The sequence below is a fragment of the Hemiscyllium ocellatum genome, chromosome 16 (genome assembly GCF_020745735.1).
Source record: "Hemiscyllium ocellatum isolate sHemOce1 chromosome 16, sHemOce1.pat.X.cur, whole genome shotgun sequence".
Taxonomy (NCBI): Eukaryota; Metazoa; Chordata; class Chondrichthyes; order Orectolobiformes; family Hemiscylliidae; genus Hemiscyllium; species Hemiscyllium ocellatum.
This window is the reverse complement of record NC_083416.1, coordinates 44,107,373-44,131,931: the sequence shown is the minus strand read 5'-3', so window position 1 is coordinate 44,131,931 and position 24,559 is coordinate 44,107,373.

Sequence of the window (24,559 nt, the reverse complement as noted above, 5' to 3'; positions counted from 1 at the left end):
GGAAGTCTACCTTGTTTTAATTCTCCAGATATCTGAAGGTTTTTGAGTAAGGCTGTGATTTCATTCTCTAGATATGGTGTCAGATCTATCACCACCTATTGGTGAGTGTCGGTATCTGTGGGCAGTACATTTGCTTTCTCGCAGTCGTCTGTTCTGTTTAAAATGACGGTCATGCATTCTTTGTCTGCAGGTAGGATTACAATGCTTTTGTCCTTTTTTAAGTCCTTCTAATGCTTTTCTTCCTTGTATATTGAGTGTGTTTCCTTTCTTTTTCCAACTTAATGTTGGTGCAACTGTCAGTCTAATGGACTATTGGATTTCCACTATGAGTCCTTTGTCTTGTGGACACCAACTCCGAAAATACAATCGGGAAATTTTGCGCCAAAAAATTATACTCACTAACGTGACAAACCATGAATAGACAGACACACTACAATGAACCATTAGCATTAAACAGCAGCATAAAAAGAAAATGAAAAACTAGCCCTCCAGGATAAACTAGATAGGCTCACACAAAAGAACAACATAGACAACACAGAGGATTGGACAAAAAACTTATCAGACAGACCTCTAACACATTTAGAAAAAGCTGTCTTAGTAAGAGGATTAAACTGCAATTACAGAGACGTGGACAAAAAGGACTTCTTATCAGCATGAGTATCAACACTGAAAGACAACGAAGGATTCAAAAGGGACAAAAATATTGTAATCCTACTTGCAGACAAAGGACGCATGACTGTCATTTTAAACAGAACAGACTACTGCGAGAAAGCAAATGCACTGCTTGCAGATACCAACACTTACCAACAGGTGGTGATAGATCTGACTCCACAACTAGAGAACTGAATCATAGCCTTACTCAAAAGCCTTCAGAAATCTGGAGAATTAAAACAAGATAGACTTTCAAAAAGTGAAACCAGATAGATCCAACACAACATGCTTCTACAGATTACCCAAAGTATACAAACCAGGAGCCCCCCTCGGACCCATAGTCTCACTACTGGAGACACCAACATACAAACTAGCCAAGGAACTCCATTGAAGACTAAAACACTTAGTAGATGACTCACACCACTCCATTCACTCCACCCAAGAATTCCTGAACATCATCAAAGACACCAAGATAGACGAGGATGAAATAATGGTTTCCTTTGAGGTAATAGCCCTGTTCACACCCATTAACATCAACCTGACCAAAGAAACATTGACTACACTACTAGAAGAACCAAAGACTAGACAGTGAAGATAACATCGTCAAGCTAGTGGACCTGTGCCTATGAGAATTCCTTGAAGCATGGCATTCCTATCAGAATTCTATAAAAAAACACACATCAATTTGGACCCCATCTACCATCCTCTGAGAAAAAGAACTGGCAATGACATCACCCACCCAAAGAAACCTAAGCACATAAATAGAAAATGGGACATACCACCAGAGATTCACCAGAAGCTCACTGATGATGTCACCGAGTAAACTGACGAAACGCCTGAAAACGAACCTTACAGCTCAGCAAGCAAACTTACACCCAGATTGATGTGTGGTACACATAGAAATCCATGAATGCCACCTTTGAGACAAGATGACCAATCCCACAGATTCAGCATACAGTCAAGAAGAAATTTATTGGTTTGGAGGTCTGAGATATTGAAAAATAGGAAGCACCTCATTCCACAGTATAGCTTTTTTTCACAAAGGAAACTCATAAGATAAACCTCCCAATATTATAATGCAGCAAGGCTTCAGCAGGAAGGATGTTCATGTGAAGGAAGCACAAGAAATGAAAGGCCCTCCAGTTTAATAGACCTCACATTGTTAAGAACAGAATCAACATCAACAGTCTTCAACTTTCAACTCACCTTCCAAGTCTGAAGAGAACATGTTTTGGGAGAATAGTGGAACTTCTAGATCACCTAGATTTGTGAATCAAAGACTTAGGAAGCAGTTAGAGTAGTGGTAAAAATAGTTATATATGTAAATATTGATAATTTTAAAAAGAAATTGGTGAAGATGTAGTATAAAGATGTCAGGGTCTGAAAGTGTTAATACTGAGCCTTAAATACTATCCATTTTGATTATTTTATATAGGCTTGGTAAAAGAAACACCTGTCAAGTCAATTCTTCCTTATAGTCTCAGTAACAAGGTCTGTCACAACAGAGTAACTTGTTCCTAATTGCAATGAAGCAATAAGCGACGTCTTGTTTAAGACAAGAGACCCTTCTCATTAAACTAGCAAGTGGCTTTCCTTGACTGTACCAGACCAAGCAAGTCCTGTAGACCCCTACCAAGAAAGAGAAGGTAGCACAAGTCTACTAGATAATTCAAAGGAATTGATAGACAGGACGACCCCTGTATCCACGGGTCCAGTTTCCGCAGTTTCAGTTACCCATGCTTTACCATGGCCCAAACATATTACTGGGAACCTTCCAGAATCAGGGACTGGGGGCTGCCGGGAAGACAAATTTTCCATTTAAATTAATGTGTTCACTACTATCTGCTGTTTTGGCTTCTGCAGTTGGTCTTGGAACGTAGTCCCCATGGGTCCGGGGGTCTATTATACTGCATATGTCAGCTCATTATATTTTGAGTTATCAGAATTCACTTTACACCACAAACCCACAACTAATCAACATGTTATTTACATGTGTTCACTACTATCTGCCAACCGTCTTGATTTTCTTCTGTTGCTGCAGAATTAATCTGGGAAGAGCACACCCACAAATCCTTTGAGTCAGAAGAGAGTGGCAGAACTTACAAGGACTGGATGGTCTTTAAAGGTCAATAAACGGAGACCTGCTGTCAGTTATATGGTTTATAATCTTAATCTGAGAGCTGTAGCGTGATATACAAATGCCGCAGAAGCAGAGGCAGGACATTGTGTGCAAAGAAAAGAGTTATCAGCAAAAGATTGTACTCTAGTGTCTTACAGCGCATCTCTCTTTCCTTCACCTCAATCAAGAGCAGAGTCTGAGGTGGCTGTGACATACCAAGGAGGCGGTCACTATTTTCTATGCCTAAGGATCCTTCAAGGCTTGAGCTGACATTGGGAATGTTCCTCAGTTTGTTGCAGTCAGGTAGTGACAAAAGCCCTCCACTTAAGGAGAAAGAGCTTCAATATCTTACTGAGCAGGGAGAAAGGAAAGGTGCAGAATGAAGCTTTTCAATGGCAGTGAGCTCCTCAATGGTGCAGGGAGCTATTGCTTTCATGCATGTAGCTTTCCATGTCTCAATGGCGATCTGTGCTGGTACCACAAAGGGTTCCACTCTCCTAAGTGTGAAATTGCTGTGTGACCATCCAACATGTTGGCAAAAGGCTGCTATCTCAACAGCAGCCACCAAGCTCTTATTCTGCACCAGTCAGCTGTTTCAACCAACTGGGAGTCACCACAACAAACCAAGAGGTGGCAGCTCAGCCCTTGAACTCCCTCCATGACAAAACTCATGTGGCCAGGAGTTCTACAATGACAGCTATTGTCTACCCAGGAACATCTTGTTGCAATCATGAGCAAAGAACTATGCACGACACTCAAACTGTGGCCTCAGCAATGCTCTATATTTTTAAAATAACTTTTTTTGGTTTTGAATTCTATTCCTCGAGAAATAAATCCCAGTGCTTCATTTGTACTTTTTATAGCTTTGTTAACCTGCTTAGCTACCTTTAGTGATTCATGAATCTGGGTATCCCTGAACATGTTTGTGCCTTTATCAAAATTAGACACTTATTTACCAAGGTGCAGATGACCTGCTTATTCCTCTTATCACCAACAACAACTTGCATGTTCTAAGTGGCTTTAAGATAATAAAATATCCTAAAAAAAAACATGTTGTGAGGGAAAAAAATGAAATTGAAAGCGGGTCCACATAAGATATTCTGGAAGATTACCAAAAGGTTGGTCAAAAAATTAGGCTTTAAGGGCCTTCTGATGGAGCAAGAGATACAGAATAATTTGTGAGGGAATTAGAGAGCCATAGCAAGTGAAGACATGGTCACCAGTGGTGCAACAATTAAGATCAGGAATGCTAAAGAGATCACAATTATAGCAGCACAGATATCTCAGCAAAGCTGGGGGAGATCACAAAGACTGGGAGCAGTGAGGCCAGGGAGGGATTTGAAAATGATGATTGAATTGTAAAATTAACACATTGCTTAAGTATAGGGCTGATGGGTGAATGGATCTTGGGGTGGGTTAAAATGCAGGCAGCAGATTTTGGAATGGCTTGAACCTTATGAAGGATAGAAATTGGGAGGCCAGCCAGGAACAAGGTGGACCCGTCAAAATTCAACAATTCACACTTGAAATTAATTGATCAAGTCTGAAATTAATTTGTCTTTTCTACACTCAAATGATAAATTTGTTCATGTCTTGTGTTTTGCTGTGGCCTTCCATAATATTAAATCCATTCCCTAATGTGGTGTGAAGGGATATGGAGCTAAAGTGGATGTGTTTTCATGTACCAATCAGCTATGATCTAACTAAATGACAGCACAGGTTAGATGGCTATGTGACTACTCCAACTCCAGTTCCAATGTTGCTTGGATAGGTTCATTAACAAGTCATGAATGGCATGCTCCTGGTTCTGTGATCAGCTACTAGCTGATATATTGATGGAATGACAGCCCTTTCTATTTATTAATGTTGTTGCCTAGTGTAGCCATGCCTTCATGATCATATCTGTACAATCAATAATGTTCTGAACATGTGGTGAGTTGGCCACTAATGAAAGTCAGAGATTTCTCATGGTGGCAGAATTCAATAGGTAAAGTCAGCCTTGGTGAACAGGACATTGGCATCTTGCTTAATACAGCTGCTTTCTGAATCTAGGATGTCCCTTGTTGCAGGGTGGAAGAAACCAACTAATTGCAAGTTCAAAGTAGTTGTTACCCTCAAGCCATTGTTAAGACATGACCCTCTCAGTCTGGCAATGCCCAGAAATCGGTCTTTGGCTGCCTAGAGAAAACAAGCTTCCCAAAGCATTGCTCTTCCACATAGATCTAAGAGATTGTCTCTTGGCCTGTTTAGCTTATTGTGTTGAGCTTGGCCTCGTACCTGTCTTCTGAGGAGTTTGGGTCTCTGAGCCTATTGAGGATACTGAGCCTGCTGAGACAACAACTGCTGCTGTTCCTGGAAACAGAAGAAATGAACAATAATAACACGCATGATTCTGAGATGAATAAAACAACATAATGTTTGATTAAAACAAAAAGAGTGCTGCACATTGTGTTTTTGAAAACACAAACAAAATCTGATATTGTATGTGGCTAAGTGGCCCTTTCTGCTCAGGTTCAATGCCTTTTTTATATCCCAACTGCTCCAGTTTTTATGAAGGTATTTGCCACGGCACTGCAATTTGTAGTAAATAGTGCACTCCAGCACCATTATGTCATTGTATTGACATTCATGTTTCATTTTAGCCCTCCCATGAAATTATTGCTGTGAGAATTGTGAGGGGGCATGACAGCATCAGGAAAATGTAAAAATGTTCTGGCACTACTTCTGCCAAATGCTGGATGACCAAATCGCAGTGGAGAAAAAAAAAGGATGCTTTGCTCTGAGCTGAAGAATCATACGAGTGGGATGAGGTTGTGCCACATATATCATGTAGGCGTGAGTGAAGACGTGTGGCGTCAACACCATAGCAGGGTGTAAAATTGTCCACATCATGTGGGGGGAGGTTCTTGCCACACCTTAGGGGATGGGGCAGACAGTTCTTGATCTTGGATTCAGGACCCACACTCCACCCTTGAGACCACTTCTGAATGGATTCAGTACATCTACCAGCAGGCACCATCTACTGTCAGTTGTCTGCCCATTCAATTTGGTGTTCTCGTGATATGCTTGCACCATAACTCCCTTGGACCAAAGACCTTACCCAAATACCCTTCCACAACTTAAGTAAAAGTGCAATGAATTCCAGCACTGGGGCCATATTCCAGTGCTTTTCCCCCATGCTTGGCTCCTGTCTAAGACAGACAAAAATGGCTGACCTCACAGACTTTGTTGCACAGGACAATTAAGTAAAAAATGGGACAATCCCATAAAATACGGGATGCTTGGTCACCCTGATCATGCGAGTTGAGAAAATTCACTTTATGGTTTGGGGAATCAAGTCTTCCACAAATGCTGGTCACCATATTGTGAATGTAATCCTTTCAGTAAAATGGTTCAAATATTATATGGAGAGTAAGGTTGGTATTTTCAACACCACTTCATCCACATTTTTTGTTATGGTTAGATCAGTAGTAACAGCACATAGCAGCGTGAGTATCAGTCAATCGTGAACTTAAAAAGGCCTTAGGGTAAAAAGGTTGTCATTGGTTATACCAGCCTCTCAGTGGATTTTGGTTGAAATGTTTTAGATATGTAGGACAGCAGTCCACTATGATACTAATTTTAGTTATTAAATGTCATCTCATTGTGCTATCATAACATCAGCTCTCAATAGGACGCATATAAATAGAACCAATGTACAAATTCCATTTAAAATACTCTGTAGGATTGTGTGTAAAACATTCAAGAAATTGCTGCTAGAAGCATGATATAAATACTTTAAAGAAGATTTGTGGAAATTTTAGTAGATTTGCCTGAGATATAAAGCAATAGACCAAAAATTGCTGTTGTCAGTGATGGTTATGCCAACAGCAATTGTATAGTGTAGCCAGTAATGATGAGAGTGTGGATTTTCACATATTTGATATCCATTTTCTAACAATGGAAAATAAAGTGGTCACAGGGCAAAGCATATTTTATACATCTAATACTGACCAGTTTAATCTGTCTCACATAATTTAGCCAGTTATTGTAGTTGTCGAAGGCATTATTGTATATCAGAGGGGAATTGCACATGTAATGCTAATCTGTTGCTTGAAAGTTTTGCAGCCGAGTTTGTTGAGATTGTGGAAGGAAAGTTATTTCACTAAGTTTTCAATGATAGTAATTCCACTGTACTAGAGGCTCTCCTTAAATTTACCCTGGCACTTATTATGGCTGAAGAAGATAAGTGAAAAAGGGTTGACAGCGAAATTAGGTCAGTCCAAAAATGTCAAGATTTAACACTACACCACCCATCACATCCATTAGTCCACAGAAAGCTATCTGGTGGTGCTTAAGGAGTTTTATTAATGAACATGAAATTCAACAGTAAGACAGTTACTCAACACTGCATCCTCTTTCAAAAGACACAGGCTGTGGTGAATATGGGGGCATCACTGACTAGATCCAACATTTATTACCCACCCCTAATTGCCCAATGTGTCAGTCACATTGCCATGGGTATGGAGTGACACTGTGCCAGACCAGGAAAGGATGGCAGATTTCCTTCTTCAATGGAGGTGAACTAGTTGGGGTTTTATGACAATCAATGATGCTTACATGGTCAATATTAGGCAATTTCTTTATTCCAAATTTTTAAAATTCAATTTAAATTGTACCATCTCCCATGGTGGGATTGGAATCCATGTTCCCAGAACATTGGCGTGGGGTTGTGGATTGCTGGTCAAGGGTCCAGTGCAGGTCAGGATCATCTTTAGACCTTGCTGATGGTAACAAGGTAATAACAAACCTTATTTTTACGTTTCCACTCGAGTGCAAAAAGCATCCATGATATAAGTCATTTTACTCTCCACAAATGCATCAAAAAGGTGACTCATGCGTCATCTTCTTTCCTACTGACCAGCAATCACAGTGTGACAAGCATGTTCAAATCCAACAGACACCTGATTTTCTGAGAGTGCAGAAGATGATTGATAGTACACTCCTATCCCATTTCACACTACAGTAAAATGATTGCTATTCTATCGCTGTACACCTAGTCTATGATCATCAGAGCTGTATCAAGTAGGCTTCTGAGTTAATGGGTGGAATTTCCTGAACTCTGCTCTGTTAAGCTCCACTTCTGCCATGGACTCCTCCCATTACTGTATAGACTTTGTGTCACCAAATACAAACTTTTCAAGTGCTTGTGAAAAGATGCTTACTGATGACACCATCACACTGTAGCTAGCTCCCGTAACATGAGTTGAAAATAGGGTCTTGTGCAATTAAAAGTTCAATGAACTTTTATTTTAGCATCTGGTATCTGCATACATACATTACAATCACAGCAACACGAGTATCTGGGCTCAAGCTAAGTTATTCGAATGTACTGTAGCACAATTGCCTCAATGTGTCATGCTGCAAGAGGACAGAGCTCAGAAGATGGGGACTGCATGCTTTGTACCATTTGTCATGATACACTGATGACATTTAAACAGGCTCCTTAAAGGTACAGCATATGTACACTGCAAGACAAAACACAATGACTTCTTCACATGCTGATGTTTTTAGTCGGGAAAGACGGAAGAGGTTTGAAGGTTAGAAATAGTGTTGGTAAGTCTCATGGAAATGAAGCCACACACATTATATTACCTGGGCCTTAGGCCTATTCATCACAATTTAAAGACTGATTAATTGGTCACAGACAAGAATATTTAGGTAAGCACTTGAGTTTATTTCCTTTTAAGAGGAACTTCCACCCAAATATATTAATATGTTTTGTTGTATTGCACCGTTTTTTGCACAATTCTCAGCACAGAATTCAAATTTACTGGGAACAAATTATTTTTCTCCATTGTGTAATGTGAAGTTATGTTTTTATCAAAATAACAGGTGCATTATCACCTGTAAGTATGTAGATTGTTTGAAATGGCTATGTTCAAACAATTTTTCTTAATGGTTAGTTATCATGTGTACAATGGCAGTTTTCCAAAGATCCTTGGGATGTGATGTTCCAACTCTCCTCTGCTGTTCTCTGGATAATCTTGATTGCCTTAGAGTCTTCTTATTGCATTATTGAAAAAAGATGCTGAGTGGCTTTACAAATATGGCATTGGGTATGAAGGACTTCAATTATTGAAGGGACTAGAGATATTAGAATTGAAGAGAAGGTTAAGGGGATCTGTAATACAAGTACTCCAAATTATGAAGGGTTTTGATAAAGTAAATCAATATAAATGGTTTCATTTGGAAGGAAAGTATAATGAAGGGACAAATACATGAAGCATGCATTTGCAAACTCTGGCTATATTTCATTTGTATCTATTTCCTACAGATATACAATACATGCAAAATTAATATGATTATATGTCAAAAGTTGGTCAAAGGCAGAGTCCATCATGACATTGGTGCTACCTAAACTAAAAGTGTCATCTCAGTGGAGCGGACTTTGGCAGCGATAGCTTAAAAGTAGATGAATGTTGACCGACATGTTCCCACAGTTGTGGAACTTCCAGGGTTGCTTGGGATGAAGGAAAGAATGCTGCTTCATGTGTCATGTAAGCATTTGATGGACTCTACTGAATGCAATGAGAAGTGGAATGGTTGTGGGTCTGGGATGGGAATAGGTTGGAACATATCAGGTGCTCCCTTTTTGATCTAATGCGCTGCTCACTCAGCCAGTGTGGCACCTTCACTGAGTTGGTACACATGCTGTGACGAGGGCCACAGTGGAACCGATGATAATGCTGCAGAAGATTCCACAGCTTAGACTGATCTGGGGTTTGGCCATCCTGTGTAGCCCAGGCAGTGTGTGCTACAATATCCTGGTGTGTTGTGTTCTGCACAATTGATGTGCTGGATGCTGAGGATGTGGGGAAATGGGAGCAGTCATCCTGGTAGGAGGATGAGGACATTGGGGAAGAGGAAGCTCTCCGAGTGCATGACAAAGCATCAGGCATTAAAAGACAGACAGGACCTGACAGACCCAATTCCAGTAGATGAGAACTGAATGCAGAAAACAATCATAGACTGTCAATGTCCAGCATTTGGTTCATATTGTGTGGACAATGTGCAGCCTAAATTTGTTTCCTTTCTGATTCCTTTTACTTACTGTCGATCAGAGTTTTTATTTGGATTGTCCAACTGCTTGCCTGAATGTGATGTTCACCTTTCTGGAAAATATCAATGTAGGTGTGCAGTGGGCATAGGGAAAGAGTAGAGGTAACTTAAGAGGGTGGTCAGATGAGATGTACTTAAAATCAGATAAGTTGTGTGGCTTGCTGGTTGAAAAGTGACTAGTGTGAGAGAACAGTGTTGTCTCTGTGAGGGCATGTCCGCCATGACAGCTATGTGCTATGGACAGCATGACTTTGTGGCTACCAGTGAGTGGCAATGCTGGATTGCTATCACTTGTCCAGCTGCAGAGTTGGCTTTCAAATATTGCGTGGATGCAGAGGCTTGGGCAGCTCTCTGACTCAATGGTTAGCACTGTTGCATCGCAGCACCAGGGATGCAGGTTCAATTCCAGCTTCGGGCGACTGTCTGTGTGGAGGTTGCACGTTGTCTCCATGTCTGCATGGGGTTTCTTGCCAGGTATACTAGTTTCCTATCACAGTCTAAAAATGTGCAGGCTAGATGGATTGGTCTTATTAAATTGCTTCTGGTGTTCAAAGAATGTGAAGGCGAAGTAGATTAGCCATGGTAAATGTGGGGGGCTATTGGAATAGAGTGGGGGACTGGGTCTGTGTGGGATACTTTTTGAAGCGTTAATGCAGACTCAAAGGACCAAATAGCTTCTGTCTGCACTTAGGAATTCTATGATGTTGGACATTTGGTAGATGTCTGATGGATGGGTGAATTGTTTTGGAAATGGTGCATGTTAAGATGGTGCTTCAATCATATATGAACAATTCCACAGGGCAGAGGTTGGGAGTTAATGAAGTGCAATTTGTAAGATACAGCAAGAAATATCACTTACTGGGCCACGCAATGAGACTACCTCCTAAAAATGAGGAGCAACTTGCACTTCTCGCAAGTTATGAACAATATTTTCTGAAACATTTCTCTGAAACGGAGTTATATCAACAGTTGTGAAAAACTGTAATTTACCAATGGGTTCCTTTTTCTGTACATCCGAAAGCATCAAGAATTCTACATTGCTAACTTTATTTTGATCCAATTAAAAAATGTCTCTAGTCCTTTAAAAACAATGAGTGGATTTTAATGTCCTCCCTTGAGGTGAGTTTGGGGTATTGAATTGATAGGAGTGTGGCAGTTGATGTGTGTTTGCCACTGACAATATATTTTACCTGCTGTACAATGTTTATCAAAGAGGCTATTGACTTTGCCAGCTCTTTGAAAGAGCTATGCAATTTGTCCCACTTCCCAGCCTGATTCCCTACAGCCCTGCACATTCTCTTCAAGTATAAGAAACTGGGCATGGATAATCTGATATTAAAGAACCCAACAATCGCTTATTACAACAAGCTATTATGTTCAACCGTTACATCCACAGGTACACCAGTGACCGGGCTCACATTAAGCTATTCAGTTAAAAAGAGGAACATGCGTCCATTTATTTGATTGTTTTCATTCACTTGTGGGATGTGGGTATCGCTAGCTGGCCAGCATTTATTGCTCATTCTCAGTTGCCCTTGAGAAGGTGGTGGTGTGCTGCCTTCTTGAATAGCTGCATTCCATATGCTGAAGGTAGATCCACAATACCCTTAAGGAGGGGAACCTGGCAAAGATGGAGTTGAAGATCTTGAGACCATTAGTTCATGAGTGATGATATTGTGAGCATCTGTCTTAAAGGTATCATGCATACTGACTGTGAGACCTAATGAAATGTTGGCAAGACAAAAACAATGACCATTGACTTCAGAAAGAAAGGAGGAGACCACACTCCCATCTGCATCAATGGAGCTGAGGTTGAGAGGGTGGAGAATGCCAGATTCCTCGGAGTTATGATAACCGACAACCTATCCTGGACTTCCGACTTAGATGTGATGATCAAGAAGGCACAACAACACCTCTTCCTCCTCAGATGTCTCAGGAAATTTGGCATGTCCATAAGGATACTCACCAGCTTTTATAGATGTACCATGAAACATACTGTCTGGCTGCATAGCAACCTGGTACAGTAACTGTTCCACCCAGGACTGTAAGATACGACAGAAGATGGTGTGCACAGCCCAGACCATCACGGGCTCCATCTATATGGCTCGCTGCTGCGGAAAGGCTGATGACATCTTCAAAGACCCGTCGCTCTCGGGTAATGATCTCCGACAACCTCTTTCGTCAGGCAGAAGATACAGAAGCCTGAACACATGAACCAGCAGGCTCAGGATCAGCTTCTTCCCAGCCATTATTAGACTGATGAATGGACTAGATTAGAGTGTGCTGGAAAAGCACAGCAGGTCATGCAGTATCTGAGGAGCAGAAAAATCGATGAAGGGTAAAAGCCTTTCATCAGGAATGAATGGACTCCCTCGCCTCAATAAGCAATGTAACCTGCATGCCACTGACTAAGTCTTTTTGATCTGTACGTCCTTGCTTCCTATGCTTTGCCTGGTCTAGCAAAGCTTCTCACTGTACTTCGGAACATGTGACAATAAATCAATCAATCATTGAACTTTGTCCCAGTTAAGGCCACAGCCATTGGTATTCACCCAAGGCAGAAATTGTGTTTCAAGGTTCAACAGAGCATCAGAAGCTTTAGTGCAGGAAATGAACAAAAGGAGAGACCCTCTATCCATTGCAAACAGAAGGCCTTTAAATAGGCACTGCGAAAGGAGGGGAGCAGATATCTATGATGATCAATACCAGCAGCTTAACCTGAAAGAACTTTTTGCAAGTTGAAGGGGTTCAGAGAAATGAATGGATCTTGAAATGCCCCGTACTTGCAGATGGACTATCAGCCTCACACGCCAGGTTATCCAACCCTCTCCTTTTACAGAACTGTGAAAAATCTCTACCAACAACTCACACACCACATTCATTGGCTGAATGTTTGGGTTCTCCCCCTTGTCTCAAAATGAGGAAAAGAGGTGTGAGGCAAGTAATGCAGGAATCACAATCTCCTGCCATTGAGGCCACTTGAACTGGAGAGCTTGTAACAGGGAAAAAAGGATGGGGATTTAATGGAGAGCAAACTCTTAATACATAATCTACCATCGAACATGGAATTACTTAGAGGTGATTAGATTACTTACAGTGTGGAAACAGGCCCTTCTGCCCAACAAGTCCACACCGACCCGCCGAAGCGCAACCCACCCATACCCCTACATTTACCCCTTCCCTAACACTACAGGCAATTTCGCATGGCCAATTCACCTGACCTGCACATCTTTGGACTGTGGGAGGAAACTGGAGCACCCGGAGTAAACCCACACAGACATGGGGAGAACGTGCAAACTCCACACAGTCAGTCGCCTGGGGCGGGAATTGAACCCGGGTCTCTGGTGCTATGAGGCAGCAGTGCTAACCACTGAGCCACTGTGCCACCCAGTCTGGTGACTGGGAACCAGACTTTGATCTCCAGGCAAATGGTCACAGACATGGATATCTTCATTGCCAAATATTCACTGGTTGCCATGCCATGCTGGTGCTTGTCAGTCACTGTGGCCTTGAATTTCTGCCTCTCTCCAAGCTGTGTACTCTGAAAGCATTTTGCAAACCATAGAATCCCTACCGTGTAGAACCAAGCCATTCATGCTATCAAGTCCATACTGATCTTTGGAAGAGCATCCCACCCAGACCTACCCCATCCCTGTTACTTGCATTTCCCTAACCTGCATATAACCTGGACACAATGGGCAATTTAGCACGACCAATTTACCTAACCTGCGCCTTTTTGGACCGTGGGAGGAAACTGGAGCACTTGGAGGAAACCTATGCAGACACGGGGAAACAGTTGCCTGAATGTGGAATGCGTCCCTGGCACTGTGAGGCAGTGCTAACTATTGAGCCACCATGCCATCCATTGACTGCATACCAGAGCATATTGCTGGTCAATGATGCCCTCTTCACCAATCCTGGAAGATGTAGTCATTTAATGTCAGGTTATGGCCTTGTAGGACAGAGGGCACTGGATTTTGCTTCTTTTACTGCATTCCCTAACTCCAGGACATTATTAGTTGCATTCCATGTGGAATATAAGGGATCTTACAGACAGCCAGTGAAATTCATCAGTTCAGAAGGCTTCTAGTCCCTCATCTGATTGTTCTGTGATGACAGCAATGAGCTTACTCAATGTGTTTGCTTGCTTTCCAGACAGCTGCCATGATGCTTTCATATACTGCTAGTCAGGCTGCCATAGATCTTCACATAAACCTCCAAAGTGTCCAGGCTGAACCTAAAGATCCTATGAAGGGGTTGTTACTCTGCAGTCTCAAGCTGAGGCAGAGACACAATATAATTAATGCATCTACTCTGTAGGATCGCCTTTGAGCTGGTATCTGATGATGTGAACCTGTTGCGTGGAACCTCTAAAATTCTGCTGAAAGACCAGTCCATGGCCTTCCACAGAGGTGTGGATCTTGAAAACAATGAAGCAATGGAAGGAGGACGTTTCACCTGAGGGGGAACAGGAGATGGAGAGATGGACGGACAAGATGCTGAACAAAACAGTGCCCCTACGGTATGATAAGGTTGCCTTCTCCTGTCACCTTTTTGGATGGGATGTCCCTCCTCTCCCTCAGAGCTTCCAGCATTAGATCCAGGTCAGCATTGATAAAGTGAGGACCTGGCCTGCCCTTGGTGCTAGGACCTAGCTCACCTAGGGTGTCCTACTTCCACTCGTGCCGTCAAAGACTTTTACAAAAACTGCAGCTCTCTCGCTTTAGGACAAAGCAACCTCCATGATGGCTGCCAGAGGGAATTTGAGTCAATCCTATGCTTCATTTGACATGCATTCCTTCCTGCCTCCATTGGCTCAAGTGGACAAGAAACTTATCTCCCAATTAATTAAATGTTTCCCACTGGAAAAATTTGTCATCGGTTTCTCTCTGGTGGTAGGTTTCTGACCCGAAAACAGGCCTGCTTCCAGTTTCCTGATTCTGTCTCAAAACTCAACTCCTTGTTTCATCAAAACCTCACGCAACTAAATCTTTCATAAAGTCACACATCCACATCTCAGAGCTTGCATATATTGTCAACTATTCAACTACCTTAGCCACTCTAGGTAAACATATTACATTATGCTCACTGACATTAATTCTGTTTCTCTTGAAGTAAGGTTCTCAGATGATAACAGATAACGATATCTAATCAGCAAGGATGGACAAGGCCACTTATCCTGATACCCATGGGAAACATGATTTTGGCCATCAATGGAGACATTATGACTGAAGATGTGGTGAATGATGAGGCTGAAACCTTTGATAGAGATGGAACACTTATAGCTGATTTGTTCTCTCAGAAGAACTCACCCACATCTGTCTCTTCTGATTTTCAGGCTACAGGCGGTTTAATTAGACAACTATGTCATGGCAATATTACCTTTACACTCTCTCCTTTCAGGTATCCAAGAATTATAACTGACTAGATGGTGCTAGTAGTACAGCAGGTGGAAGAGCAAGAGACAGAGAAGGTGAAGAAACAATATCACCCAATCTCACAATTGCAATGATCCGTCCTAATGCTGAAGGAGATGTAAATATGGCTGTCCATTTTATTCTGGATTTTAGGGACTTAACTGTCTTGAAGTTTTGTACTGACTTTAAAATTTTGCTGATGTTCTGATCGAGCATAGGCTGTGCAATTGGAATACAGAATTTGTTACTTTATGATTATGCAAATAAGATGTCTTTCAGTTCCCCTGATGTCATCAATTACATGGAAGGAAATACAGAAGCCAGACAGCTAGAATGGAAGATTTATTGCACTATTATTCAGGAAGTGAGAAAGAACTCATAATTCACCGAAGTGGTATAAGTATGGACTTTCAGTGCTCTGCATTTGGAAACACTCAGCAGGGTGGGTTGCATCTGTATAGAGGGAAAAGTAGAATTAGCCTTCACGTTGACCGTCTTTCACTAAAGGGTTCTGATGAAGATCATGAACCTAAAGAAAGAATGACTTTTTCATATGTTGCCTTTTTCAACCTCAGAGTGTTTCGAATTGTTTCGATATTGATGAAGTATGTTTGAACAATAGTCATTGTACTGTAGGAATATAAGATTGCCACAATTTTTTTTTCTTTCTGTGCAGACCTCTGAGGTTTGTGCACAGCAGTAACTTCTGGAACCGGACATCAACGATGAGAATGGTAACAGTACACTGATCAGCGTGGGTGGATCCTCAGAGCTTTGACAGAAAGTTGTTATTGGAATGTTGGTGCTACGTTCTGCCAGGTCCCACTTGATTTGGTGAGCATTTTTGTATTTCCTCTTTTTAGTTTGGATTCAATGTCTTCAACAATATTTTGCTTCAGTGGGGTATGGGAAACAGGAGCTCTGATTTCCCACGACTTATAGTCTATTTCAAGTACTAAACATTCAAACAGACAGCAGCTGTGATGACTGTCTGAACAGGGGTCTGGGTTATCAAGAACATCATGACTTGACCCAGAAAATGAAGAAATGTCTGGAAGCAGGACAGACAGCACAGCTCTGCCAAGTTTATGTTTATTTATGTAGACAGATGCTGGCTGATTGGCATATAAGTGTGGCATGATTTTCTGAATTCACAATGAAGCTCTCATTTCACCGTATCAGTAATGGGTGATGGGGAAGAGGAAGGATTGTGAGATTCTTTCATTAATTTCTTCTGTGTTTTTCATTTGACTGTTTTAACTACTTAATAATCCTGATTCACAACAAGAACTATGAGGTAGAAGTTTATTTTTTTGGCTCAGTGTCAGTTTTGCTGAGTATTTTGGAGGATTTTCTCACCACAAGGCCTAACCAAGTCTCTCACCACATTTTACCTCAGTAACAACCTACCCTCCATCTTTGGCAGCCCTCTCGCCTGATTCCAGCTCAATTCTACCACTGGTGATCATGGAAAAACGCGCCACTGTAATGGTATCCTGGAATTGATTGGCATTCTTGGTGCCGGCAGCATCTTTAAAATGTCACTGTACTCTAGGACAAGTACTATTCATCCGGTGTTGCCCTGCATGGTACCTAGCATTTGTCTTAACATGGCAAAGATAGGAAATTAGTGTCCCCACTTTGTGTGGATGGACTTGGAGGTCCTGCTGGAGGGGGTGGTTAAGAGATGAGGCATTCACTAATCCCAGAACCAATAGAAGAGAACACTGAAACCAAACCATGCCAGTCTGGTCAAAGGACAAACCTCTTGGGTCAATGCCAGTTCTTCGGACAAAGGCACAGCACTGCAGGAAGATGACTAATGTCCTTTTTCTGCTCCATCAGCCTAAGTGCCACTATCCTCTCTCTAATATCTCACACTCACCCTGTATTAGTTACCAAACTCACACAAAGCCTCATGCTCTATCACTCTCACTATTAAGTCAAAAATCACGTGACACTAGGTTGTAGTCCAACAGATTTATTTGAAACCAGAAACTTTTGGAGCCTCACTCCCTCTTAAGGTAACTAGAGAGATTGGATACATCGGACCCAGAATTTATAAGTAAAAAAATAGGGTCATACAACTGACACGAATGTATTGAACAAACCTAGATGGCTGTTAAGTCTCCTCTGCAACATCACTCTCATTATTGCCTGCAGCAGTGTCCCCACTCACTGTCACCCCTAATACCACTAACCCTGCCTGCCCTCTGCAATGCCCATTCACTCGTTGGGGACACCAAAAAGTAACAGGTATGCCATCCACTTTCATCTCCCTTAATAACTGTCTCTCTCGCTCTCATCCCAGGAAGAAATAAAGCAGAAGAAGTTAAGATTGATTGTGTGTTACCTGACATTCAACTCTTCCTCAGAAGAGGATCCTGAAGCTGACTATCCTGAGGAGTTGACTGAGCCGTGTCCAGGTCCCTGAATTGGTATCAGAGGCGGCCCTTGATTTACCATGTTAAGACCCTTGGTCAAAGGCTATCTCCCTTGACTTAACTGAGGACTGCTGACAACCAAGACAAGCTTCTTCAATATGTGTTTGTGTTAAAGAGCACAACAATTCAGCAGTGCTGTGAGCTGGTATCTCTGGCTGAGGGGCAAAAAGGCAAGGAAAAGCAGACAAGGTAATGATGCTGTAAGCATCCAGAATGGCTGGAAGTGAGTAAGCACTAAGAGAGCAAGTGAACAAAGAGATGCAGCCTGAAACAATCCATGACCTAGATGGTTCCCTCAGCACAGTGCCTTGCTGCAGCATTACAATGACAGTTGGTATTTCACTCAAGGTGCATCATTGAAGCGCTGAAGTGGACTGAAGGTATGCCATGAGGGTACATGCTGAACACCCATGTTAATGCAGGTGGGACATGTGGCTGGCCACAAGAAGTCTGCCCTGAGATACTGGTGCCCAGTGTCCATCGTGGAGGTCCTTTGGAGAAAGCAGTGAGCTGAAGTTCCCGGGTGCCAATCTAATTTCCATGTTGAGAATTCTTGGCATTTAGTTTGCTCACAATAGGTGATAGGTTAGGGAGCTGCACATTAATGAAGGGAAATATGCAGTTAATAAGGTTTCCTAACAAGCAATTAACCCCTTTAATCAGTAACTTGGCACTTCCTGGTGAGAATATTGCCCTGGAACTTAGTTAAAAGCTGCAGTAAATTGCCGTCAATGTCGAGATAGGCCTCACTGAATCTCTAGTGTGATTCTGCTACATATCCTCTTTTTGCCTACATATTCAGGTTCCTATAAGATTCTACCCATAGTAATATTAGTCCATGGGATGGAGAATTGAGGAGAGACTAAAATGGTGAACAAAAATTTTCATTAAATTTTTTATCTGCATAAGGGGTTTTGATTCTGGGCACAAGACTTCTCAGAAGAGTTCATTTTAGTTCATGGGAATTGTGGTCTTACATGTGAAAATGGTCCTTCGCACTAAGCATGAAGTATAACAACTTGCAATGTCAAAAGTTTCCTGGTCAGCTAAAACCATGCGGAACAGATGCACGCACACACACCGTTTGAGATTTCAGGTAATGTTCACAGTTCAGTTTGATACTTTAAGACTGTTTCATCATTGTGTATTATATCAATTGATCTCCTATGGCATTGCTTGCAGTAAGTCACATGTCTCTGTATTACATGAACAAATTAGAACATTTTCTGTCTAATTTAATATTCTGAAAGATTAGAGCAATGCTCCATTAAGGCATCAAGGCCTAACACTTCTCTAAGCAAATACAAGTTCAATGATCATTTAGAATTGAAGAGCATGTGTTTCAATAAACAGACAGGGTAGGAGTTCCTATGACATGTTTAAATCAATATGTTATCTGCATTGGAAAAACATTCACAAAACCAGAGGGAAGAGTCTGACACGGGTGAAGGAATATTTGCATTAGATTCCACAGTTTATTCACGATGAAGAATCTTTGTATTTCCCAGGAAACACATTATGGGAGAGGGAGAAACTGAAAGGAAAGTTATCAGTTACAGGTTGGTGATGCAATGCAAAACTAACATAATTGTGAGGTTTTGATGTCTATAGATGTTCTGATGAGTTGGAAGGCCTTCTGCTACTGCTGAAGTCCAATTTACATGTTAGACAGAACCTTATTAAAAGGATGGTCTTTTGTATCCCATCCAGCTGCAGGATAAAAACACTTGACAAGCAGTCTAACACTTTCAACACTTTGATCCACTCTGTTAAGGCACCTTATCTTTTCATTTTCTGACTCCAATAAAATCAAGAACCTCTTGGGAAAAGCTACTCATGATAAAAATGGAGACATAACTGCTTGCATTTCAGAGAACCACAGAAGCAAATGAATCTTGGGAGGAAATGATGAATGCACAAATGCCTCTCCAATAGAAGGGGCAGAAGCATTTAAGCTTGCCTGAAGAGTCCAAGGACTAAAATTTCAGCTGCCTACACTTTAAAGGATCTCTGATTCAGAAGCATATGTTTTACTTGCTGTCAACAGACATAGTCTTATGTTGTGGTAGAAAGACTGGAGGAATCTGCAATCTGCATCTACAATATTATAGTAAAGGATGGCATGAGGACTCCTATTGACTATGGTAATAGTGGAGCTGAATGGAGATTCAAGAGCACTCACTAAGGGAATTTGTTGCTTCTGGATTGTTAGCCTAAATACAACTCTCGTTATGGGCTCTCAGGCCAATATTGGACCTACATAACTGCCTTTCTTACAAACTATTAGTCCGACTGGGATTTTGCTGGTGGTCTTCATGAAATAAGAGCAAATGATGCTGATTCTTATAGAAGAGACCAAACATCAAAGTGACTTCTTCCAAAGTCAACAGAATCAAAATCAAGTCCTTCATGGTGTGACTGTCATGTCTTCTGTCCTTGAGCATTCCTTCATGACACTGTCAACACTACAGACACTTACAAAATCAAAAGTTATAGATTCAAGATATTCAAAGGAAAGTGGCTGCGGTTGTTAGAGGTGAATCATCTCAGTCCCAAGACATTGCTCTGTATGAGTTCCTCAGACTAATAGCCTAGATGCAACTATTTTCAGCTGCTTCCTTAAAAGCTTTCCTTCCACCATCATGTCTGAAGGGGGGGGGAATGTTCCCTAATTGCACAATGCTAAATATCATTTGTGACTCCTCAGGTGGTGAAGCAGTCCATGGCTCTATGAAGCAAGAACTGAACAACTTTTTGACTTGGACTGATAAGAGGCAAGTCCCATTCTTGCTGCACAAGTGCCAAGCAATGGCTATCTCCAGCAAGATAGAAACAATCTGAGCATTATTTCAATGGCATTACCAATACCGAATCCCCCACTATCAACATTCTGGAAGTTAAAGATAAACTGGACAGCTAACCTGTGGCTACAAGAACAGGTAAGAGACTTGGAATGCTCTGGTAAGTAATCATTTCCTGCTTCCTCAACTCCTGACCACTACTTACAAGGTACAATTTGGGAGTGTGATGCACCACTCAAAAAACTCAACACCATCCAGGACAAAGCAACATGCTTGATCAGCCGCCGCCTTAATCTACCACTTCAAATTTCCCTGAGTCTACAAGAGTGCACTGTGGCCATCCACATGATGCATTGCAGCAACTCACTAAAACTCCTTCAAAAACATTTCCAAGTCTGCATTTTGTGCCATCTAAAAGGACAAGGGCAGCAGACACAAAGAAAAACCACTACTTGCAAATCATACTGATTAACACAACATCCTGGCTTGGAATCTTTCATCCATTTCTTCTCTGTTACTGGTTCAAAATCCTGGAATAGCTTCCCTAAAAATACCAGAGGTGCATTTACTTTAATAAACTGCAATGTGTCAAGGAGCTGTTGAGAAGGATCCTCCCAGCTAATCCTACTTGATCACTGCTCTGAATGCTTTCACAGTGGGATCTTCCAACAGGCACGATCGTGTCCATCCTCAGGAATGATCTGCACCTCTATTTTAGCAGTGAATAAGGAGGTGACCTGTAATTGGCTTCATAAAAATTAGGAGAAAGTGATGACTGCAGATGATGGAGATTGGAGTTGAAAAGTGTGATGCTGGAAGTGCAGCAGGTCAGACAGCATCTGAGGAGCAGAAGAATTGACGTTTTGGGCATAAGCTCTTGGGGGAGGGGGGAAGGGGACTGAGAAATAAATAGAACGAGGGTGGAGCTGGGGGAAGGTAGCTGGGAAAGTGATAGGTGAATGCAGGTGGGGGGTGATTGTGATAGGTCAGAGCGGAGGGTGGAGTGGATAGGTGGAAAGGAAGATGGACAGATGGGATAACTGGGATGAGGTGGGGGGAGGGAGATGTGGAAACTGGTGAAATTGATGTTGATGCCATGCAGTTGGAGGGTCCCAAGGCGGAAGATGAGGCGTTCTTCCTCACAGCATCAGATGGCTAGGATTTGGTGGTAGGGGAGGTCCAGGACTTGGATGTCCTTGGCAGAGTGGACGGGGGAGTTGAAGTGGTCGGCCAGAGGGTGGTGGGGTTGTTTGGTGCATGTGTCCCAGAGATGTTCTCTGAAGCGCTCTGCCAGTTGGCGTCCTGTCTCCCCAATGTAGGGGAGATCACATTGAGAGCAACAGACACAGTCAATGAGGTGTTTGGAGGTGCAGGACAATCTCTACTGGATGTGGAAGGATCCTTTGGGGCTTTGGATGGATGTGAAGGGGGGAGCTGTGGGTGCAACTTTTACACCTCTTGCGGTGACAAGGGAGGGTGTTGGGAGTGGAGGCATGGACCTAACAATGGAGTCACGGAGGGAATGGTCTCTGCGGAATGGTGATAGGGGTGGGGAGGGAAATCTATCCTTGGTGCTGGGATCTGACTGTAGGTGGCAGAAATGGTGGAGGATGATATATTAAAATTCCTTAAAATTAGGCCATTAGGTGCTCATTAAAAATGTGTTGGGTTAGGACCAAGAAATGATTGCGATATTAAATTCCCAATACCAGTGAGAAAATTTTGTCTTATCATTTATTAAAGGTTTGACATATAAAAAGGTAGGCAAAGGTAGGAGAAGGTGATTGGATGTTTCTTCCGCTGATTTCTGGATCTACAGGAGACTAACTGATTGCCATGATGCATTGGGAGATAATGTTGTAATTGTGATGTCAGTAAACAAGTAATCAGGAGGCGCAGATTAATTCTGTGAGGGCATAGGTTCAATTCCCACAAAGGCAGCTGGTAGAATTTAAATTCAATCATTAAATCTGGAAAATGAAAATTTCATCAGTAATAGTGACCACGAAGTCATCATCAATTGTTGTAAAAACCTGTCTGGTTCACTGATGTCCTTTCAGCAAGGAAATCTGTTATTCTTACCTGATCCAGCCTGACTCCAGCTGCTGAAGGGTATGCTTGACTCTTAACTGCCCTCTGAAACTGAAAGCAAACATCTCAGTTCAAGGGTAGACAGAGAGAGTTAACAAATATTATCCTTGTCAGTAATGTCCACATGGTACAAAAGAAGCATTTTTAAATATAATGTAACAAACAGGTTGGTAGAAGGGCAGCAGGTCAGACAGCATCTGAGGAGCAGAAGAATTTGTATTACTTTTCTGTCTGTGATTGCAGCAATTGGTTTTCTTTCCTCCATCTGGCTTTTCAATCTTACTAATAGGTTTGCTTATCTTTCAATTTTCAGTTATGGCACAGTTTCACCTGAACATTAACCTTCATATTTTCTTCACAGATACTGATTGATTGCTCTGTGTTTCTAATATTTTTATTTCAGGCTTCAAGCATCTGAATTTTTTTAACCTTTCTCTATATAACAATGTTAACATTCTCTATGTGAAGATTCAACATTGTGTACTGAATTTATATTTTGAGTTCAGCTGCACCAACAGACTTAAAACACAATAATTGGTAGTGAATTATAGATGTCTGTCAGTTGAGTTTATTTTTGGTTAGAGCATTCACAAGGACAGAAAACAAAACACATCTATGTGATAGATGTGTACCAAATATTTGCAAATCTCCCAAAAACATGAGTTTATATATAACGCATCAAATGCTAATTTTTCATTGGTTTCTATTCATCATGCATAATGTTTTCCCTAAGTCTAGGGGGATTGTATAAATAATAGTCATAAACATATCTTAATGAAGAACAGACATGACAACAAAGACAATTTGCTCTAAACGTGAAAGTTATTTATATTGTACAGAATCACTGGGTTTTTTTCTCTTTAAGCACATTCTAATAAGTTACAATTTTCCTCAGAAGTGACTGGTACCTAACAATAGATGAGTTGCAATAGTTCACAAGATCATTATTAAATTAATGATTTACAAGTGTCCTATAAAATAATAAGGAAATTGTGGCATGGCAGCTTAACCTTAAATCAGTTCATGCAACGACTGTTTCTTTTTAAAAGATACTGTGGACTGAAACAAGAACTACTTTAACCAGGGACTTTCAAGGATAGTTGCATGTTTTCGAAAGTAAAAAAAAATCTATTATGTACACTGCGTAGCTGTGGGTTTCAGAATTGTGCAGAGAAATTGGAGTCATGTGGTTGTTACAAATGAAGCTGATTGGTTTGTAGATTAAAGACCAATTATCAATGACAAAGGTCCTCTGGAAATTGGTTGTCAGGTAGCTGAAGAGGAAAGGCTGTGAATAAACTAGATTAGATTAGAGCAGAGGAAAATGAGGTAGATCTGGAGCAGCCAAAATCTCTCTCTGTCAGTTCTCTGAGTGAACACTTTAACCTGAAGAAAACAGTTTATGTTTCCTTCACCAGATGCTGCAAGTAATGAATTGGATAAATCAGAGACCTTTCACAGCTACCCTGCAAACCAGTGGAAGTATTCAGAAAAAGGAAGGTCAAGAGAAACATTCAAATCAGCAAGAACCGAACTCAACAGATCTTCAGAACAAAGATTACGGAACAGATTTTCCGTCTTTCCCTCCGCTCATGTGTTTAATTTTTCCTGCTTCTGTTGTCTGTCTATCTATGTGTAGGTGGGAGTTTATAAGGGTTTGAAGTTTTAATTTGTTGATTTTACTTAATTTAATTTGAGTGTTTACCTGTAGTTAGAACGCAGTAATGTAATAAATATGTGAAGTGTTTTCTATCAAGCTGGATCTAAAAATCAGGTAATTTGGGGATATTTATTTTTTATTTAAAATGTTCAATTTTTGTGATGACTTCAAGAATAGTGGGCCTACATTTCCAGTGTGCTCTCTCAGTGAGTTGTGACATTCTGAATGATTCTGCTGAAATAGCATTTGTTCTTCATAATTTGTCAATGATGGTC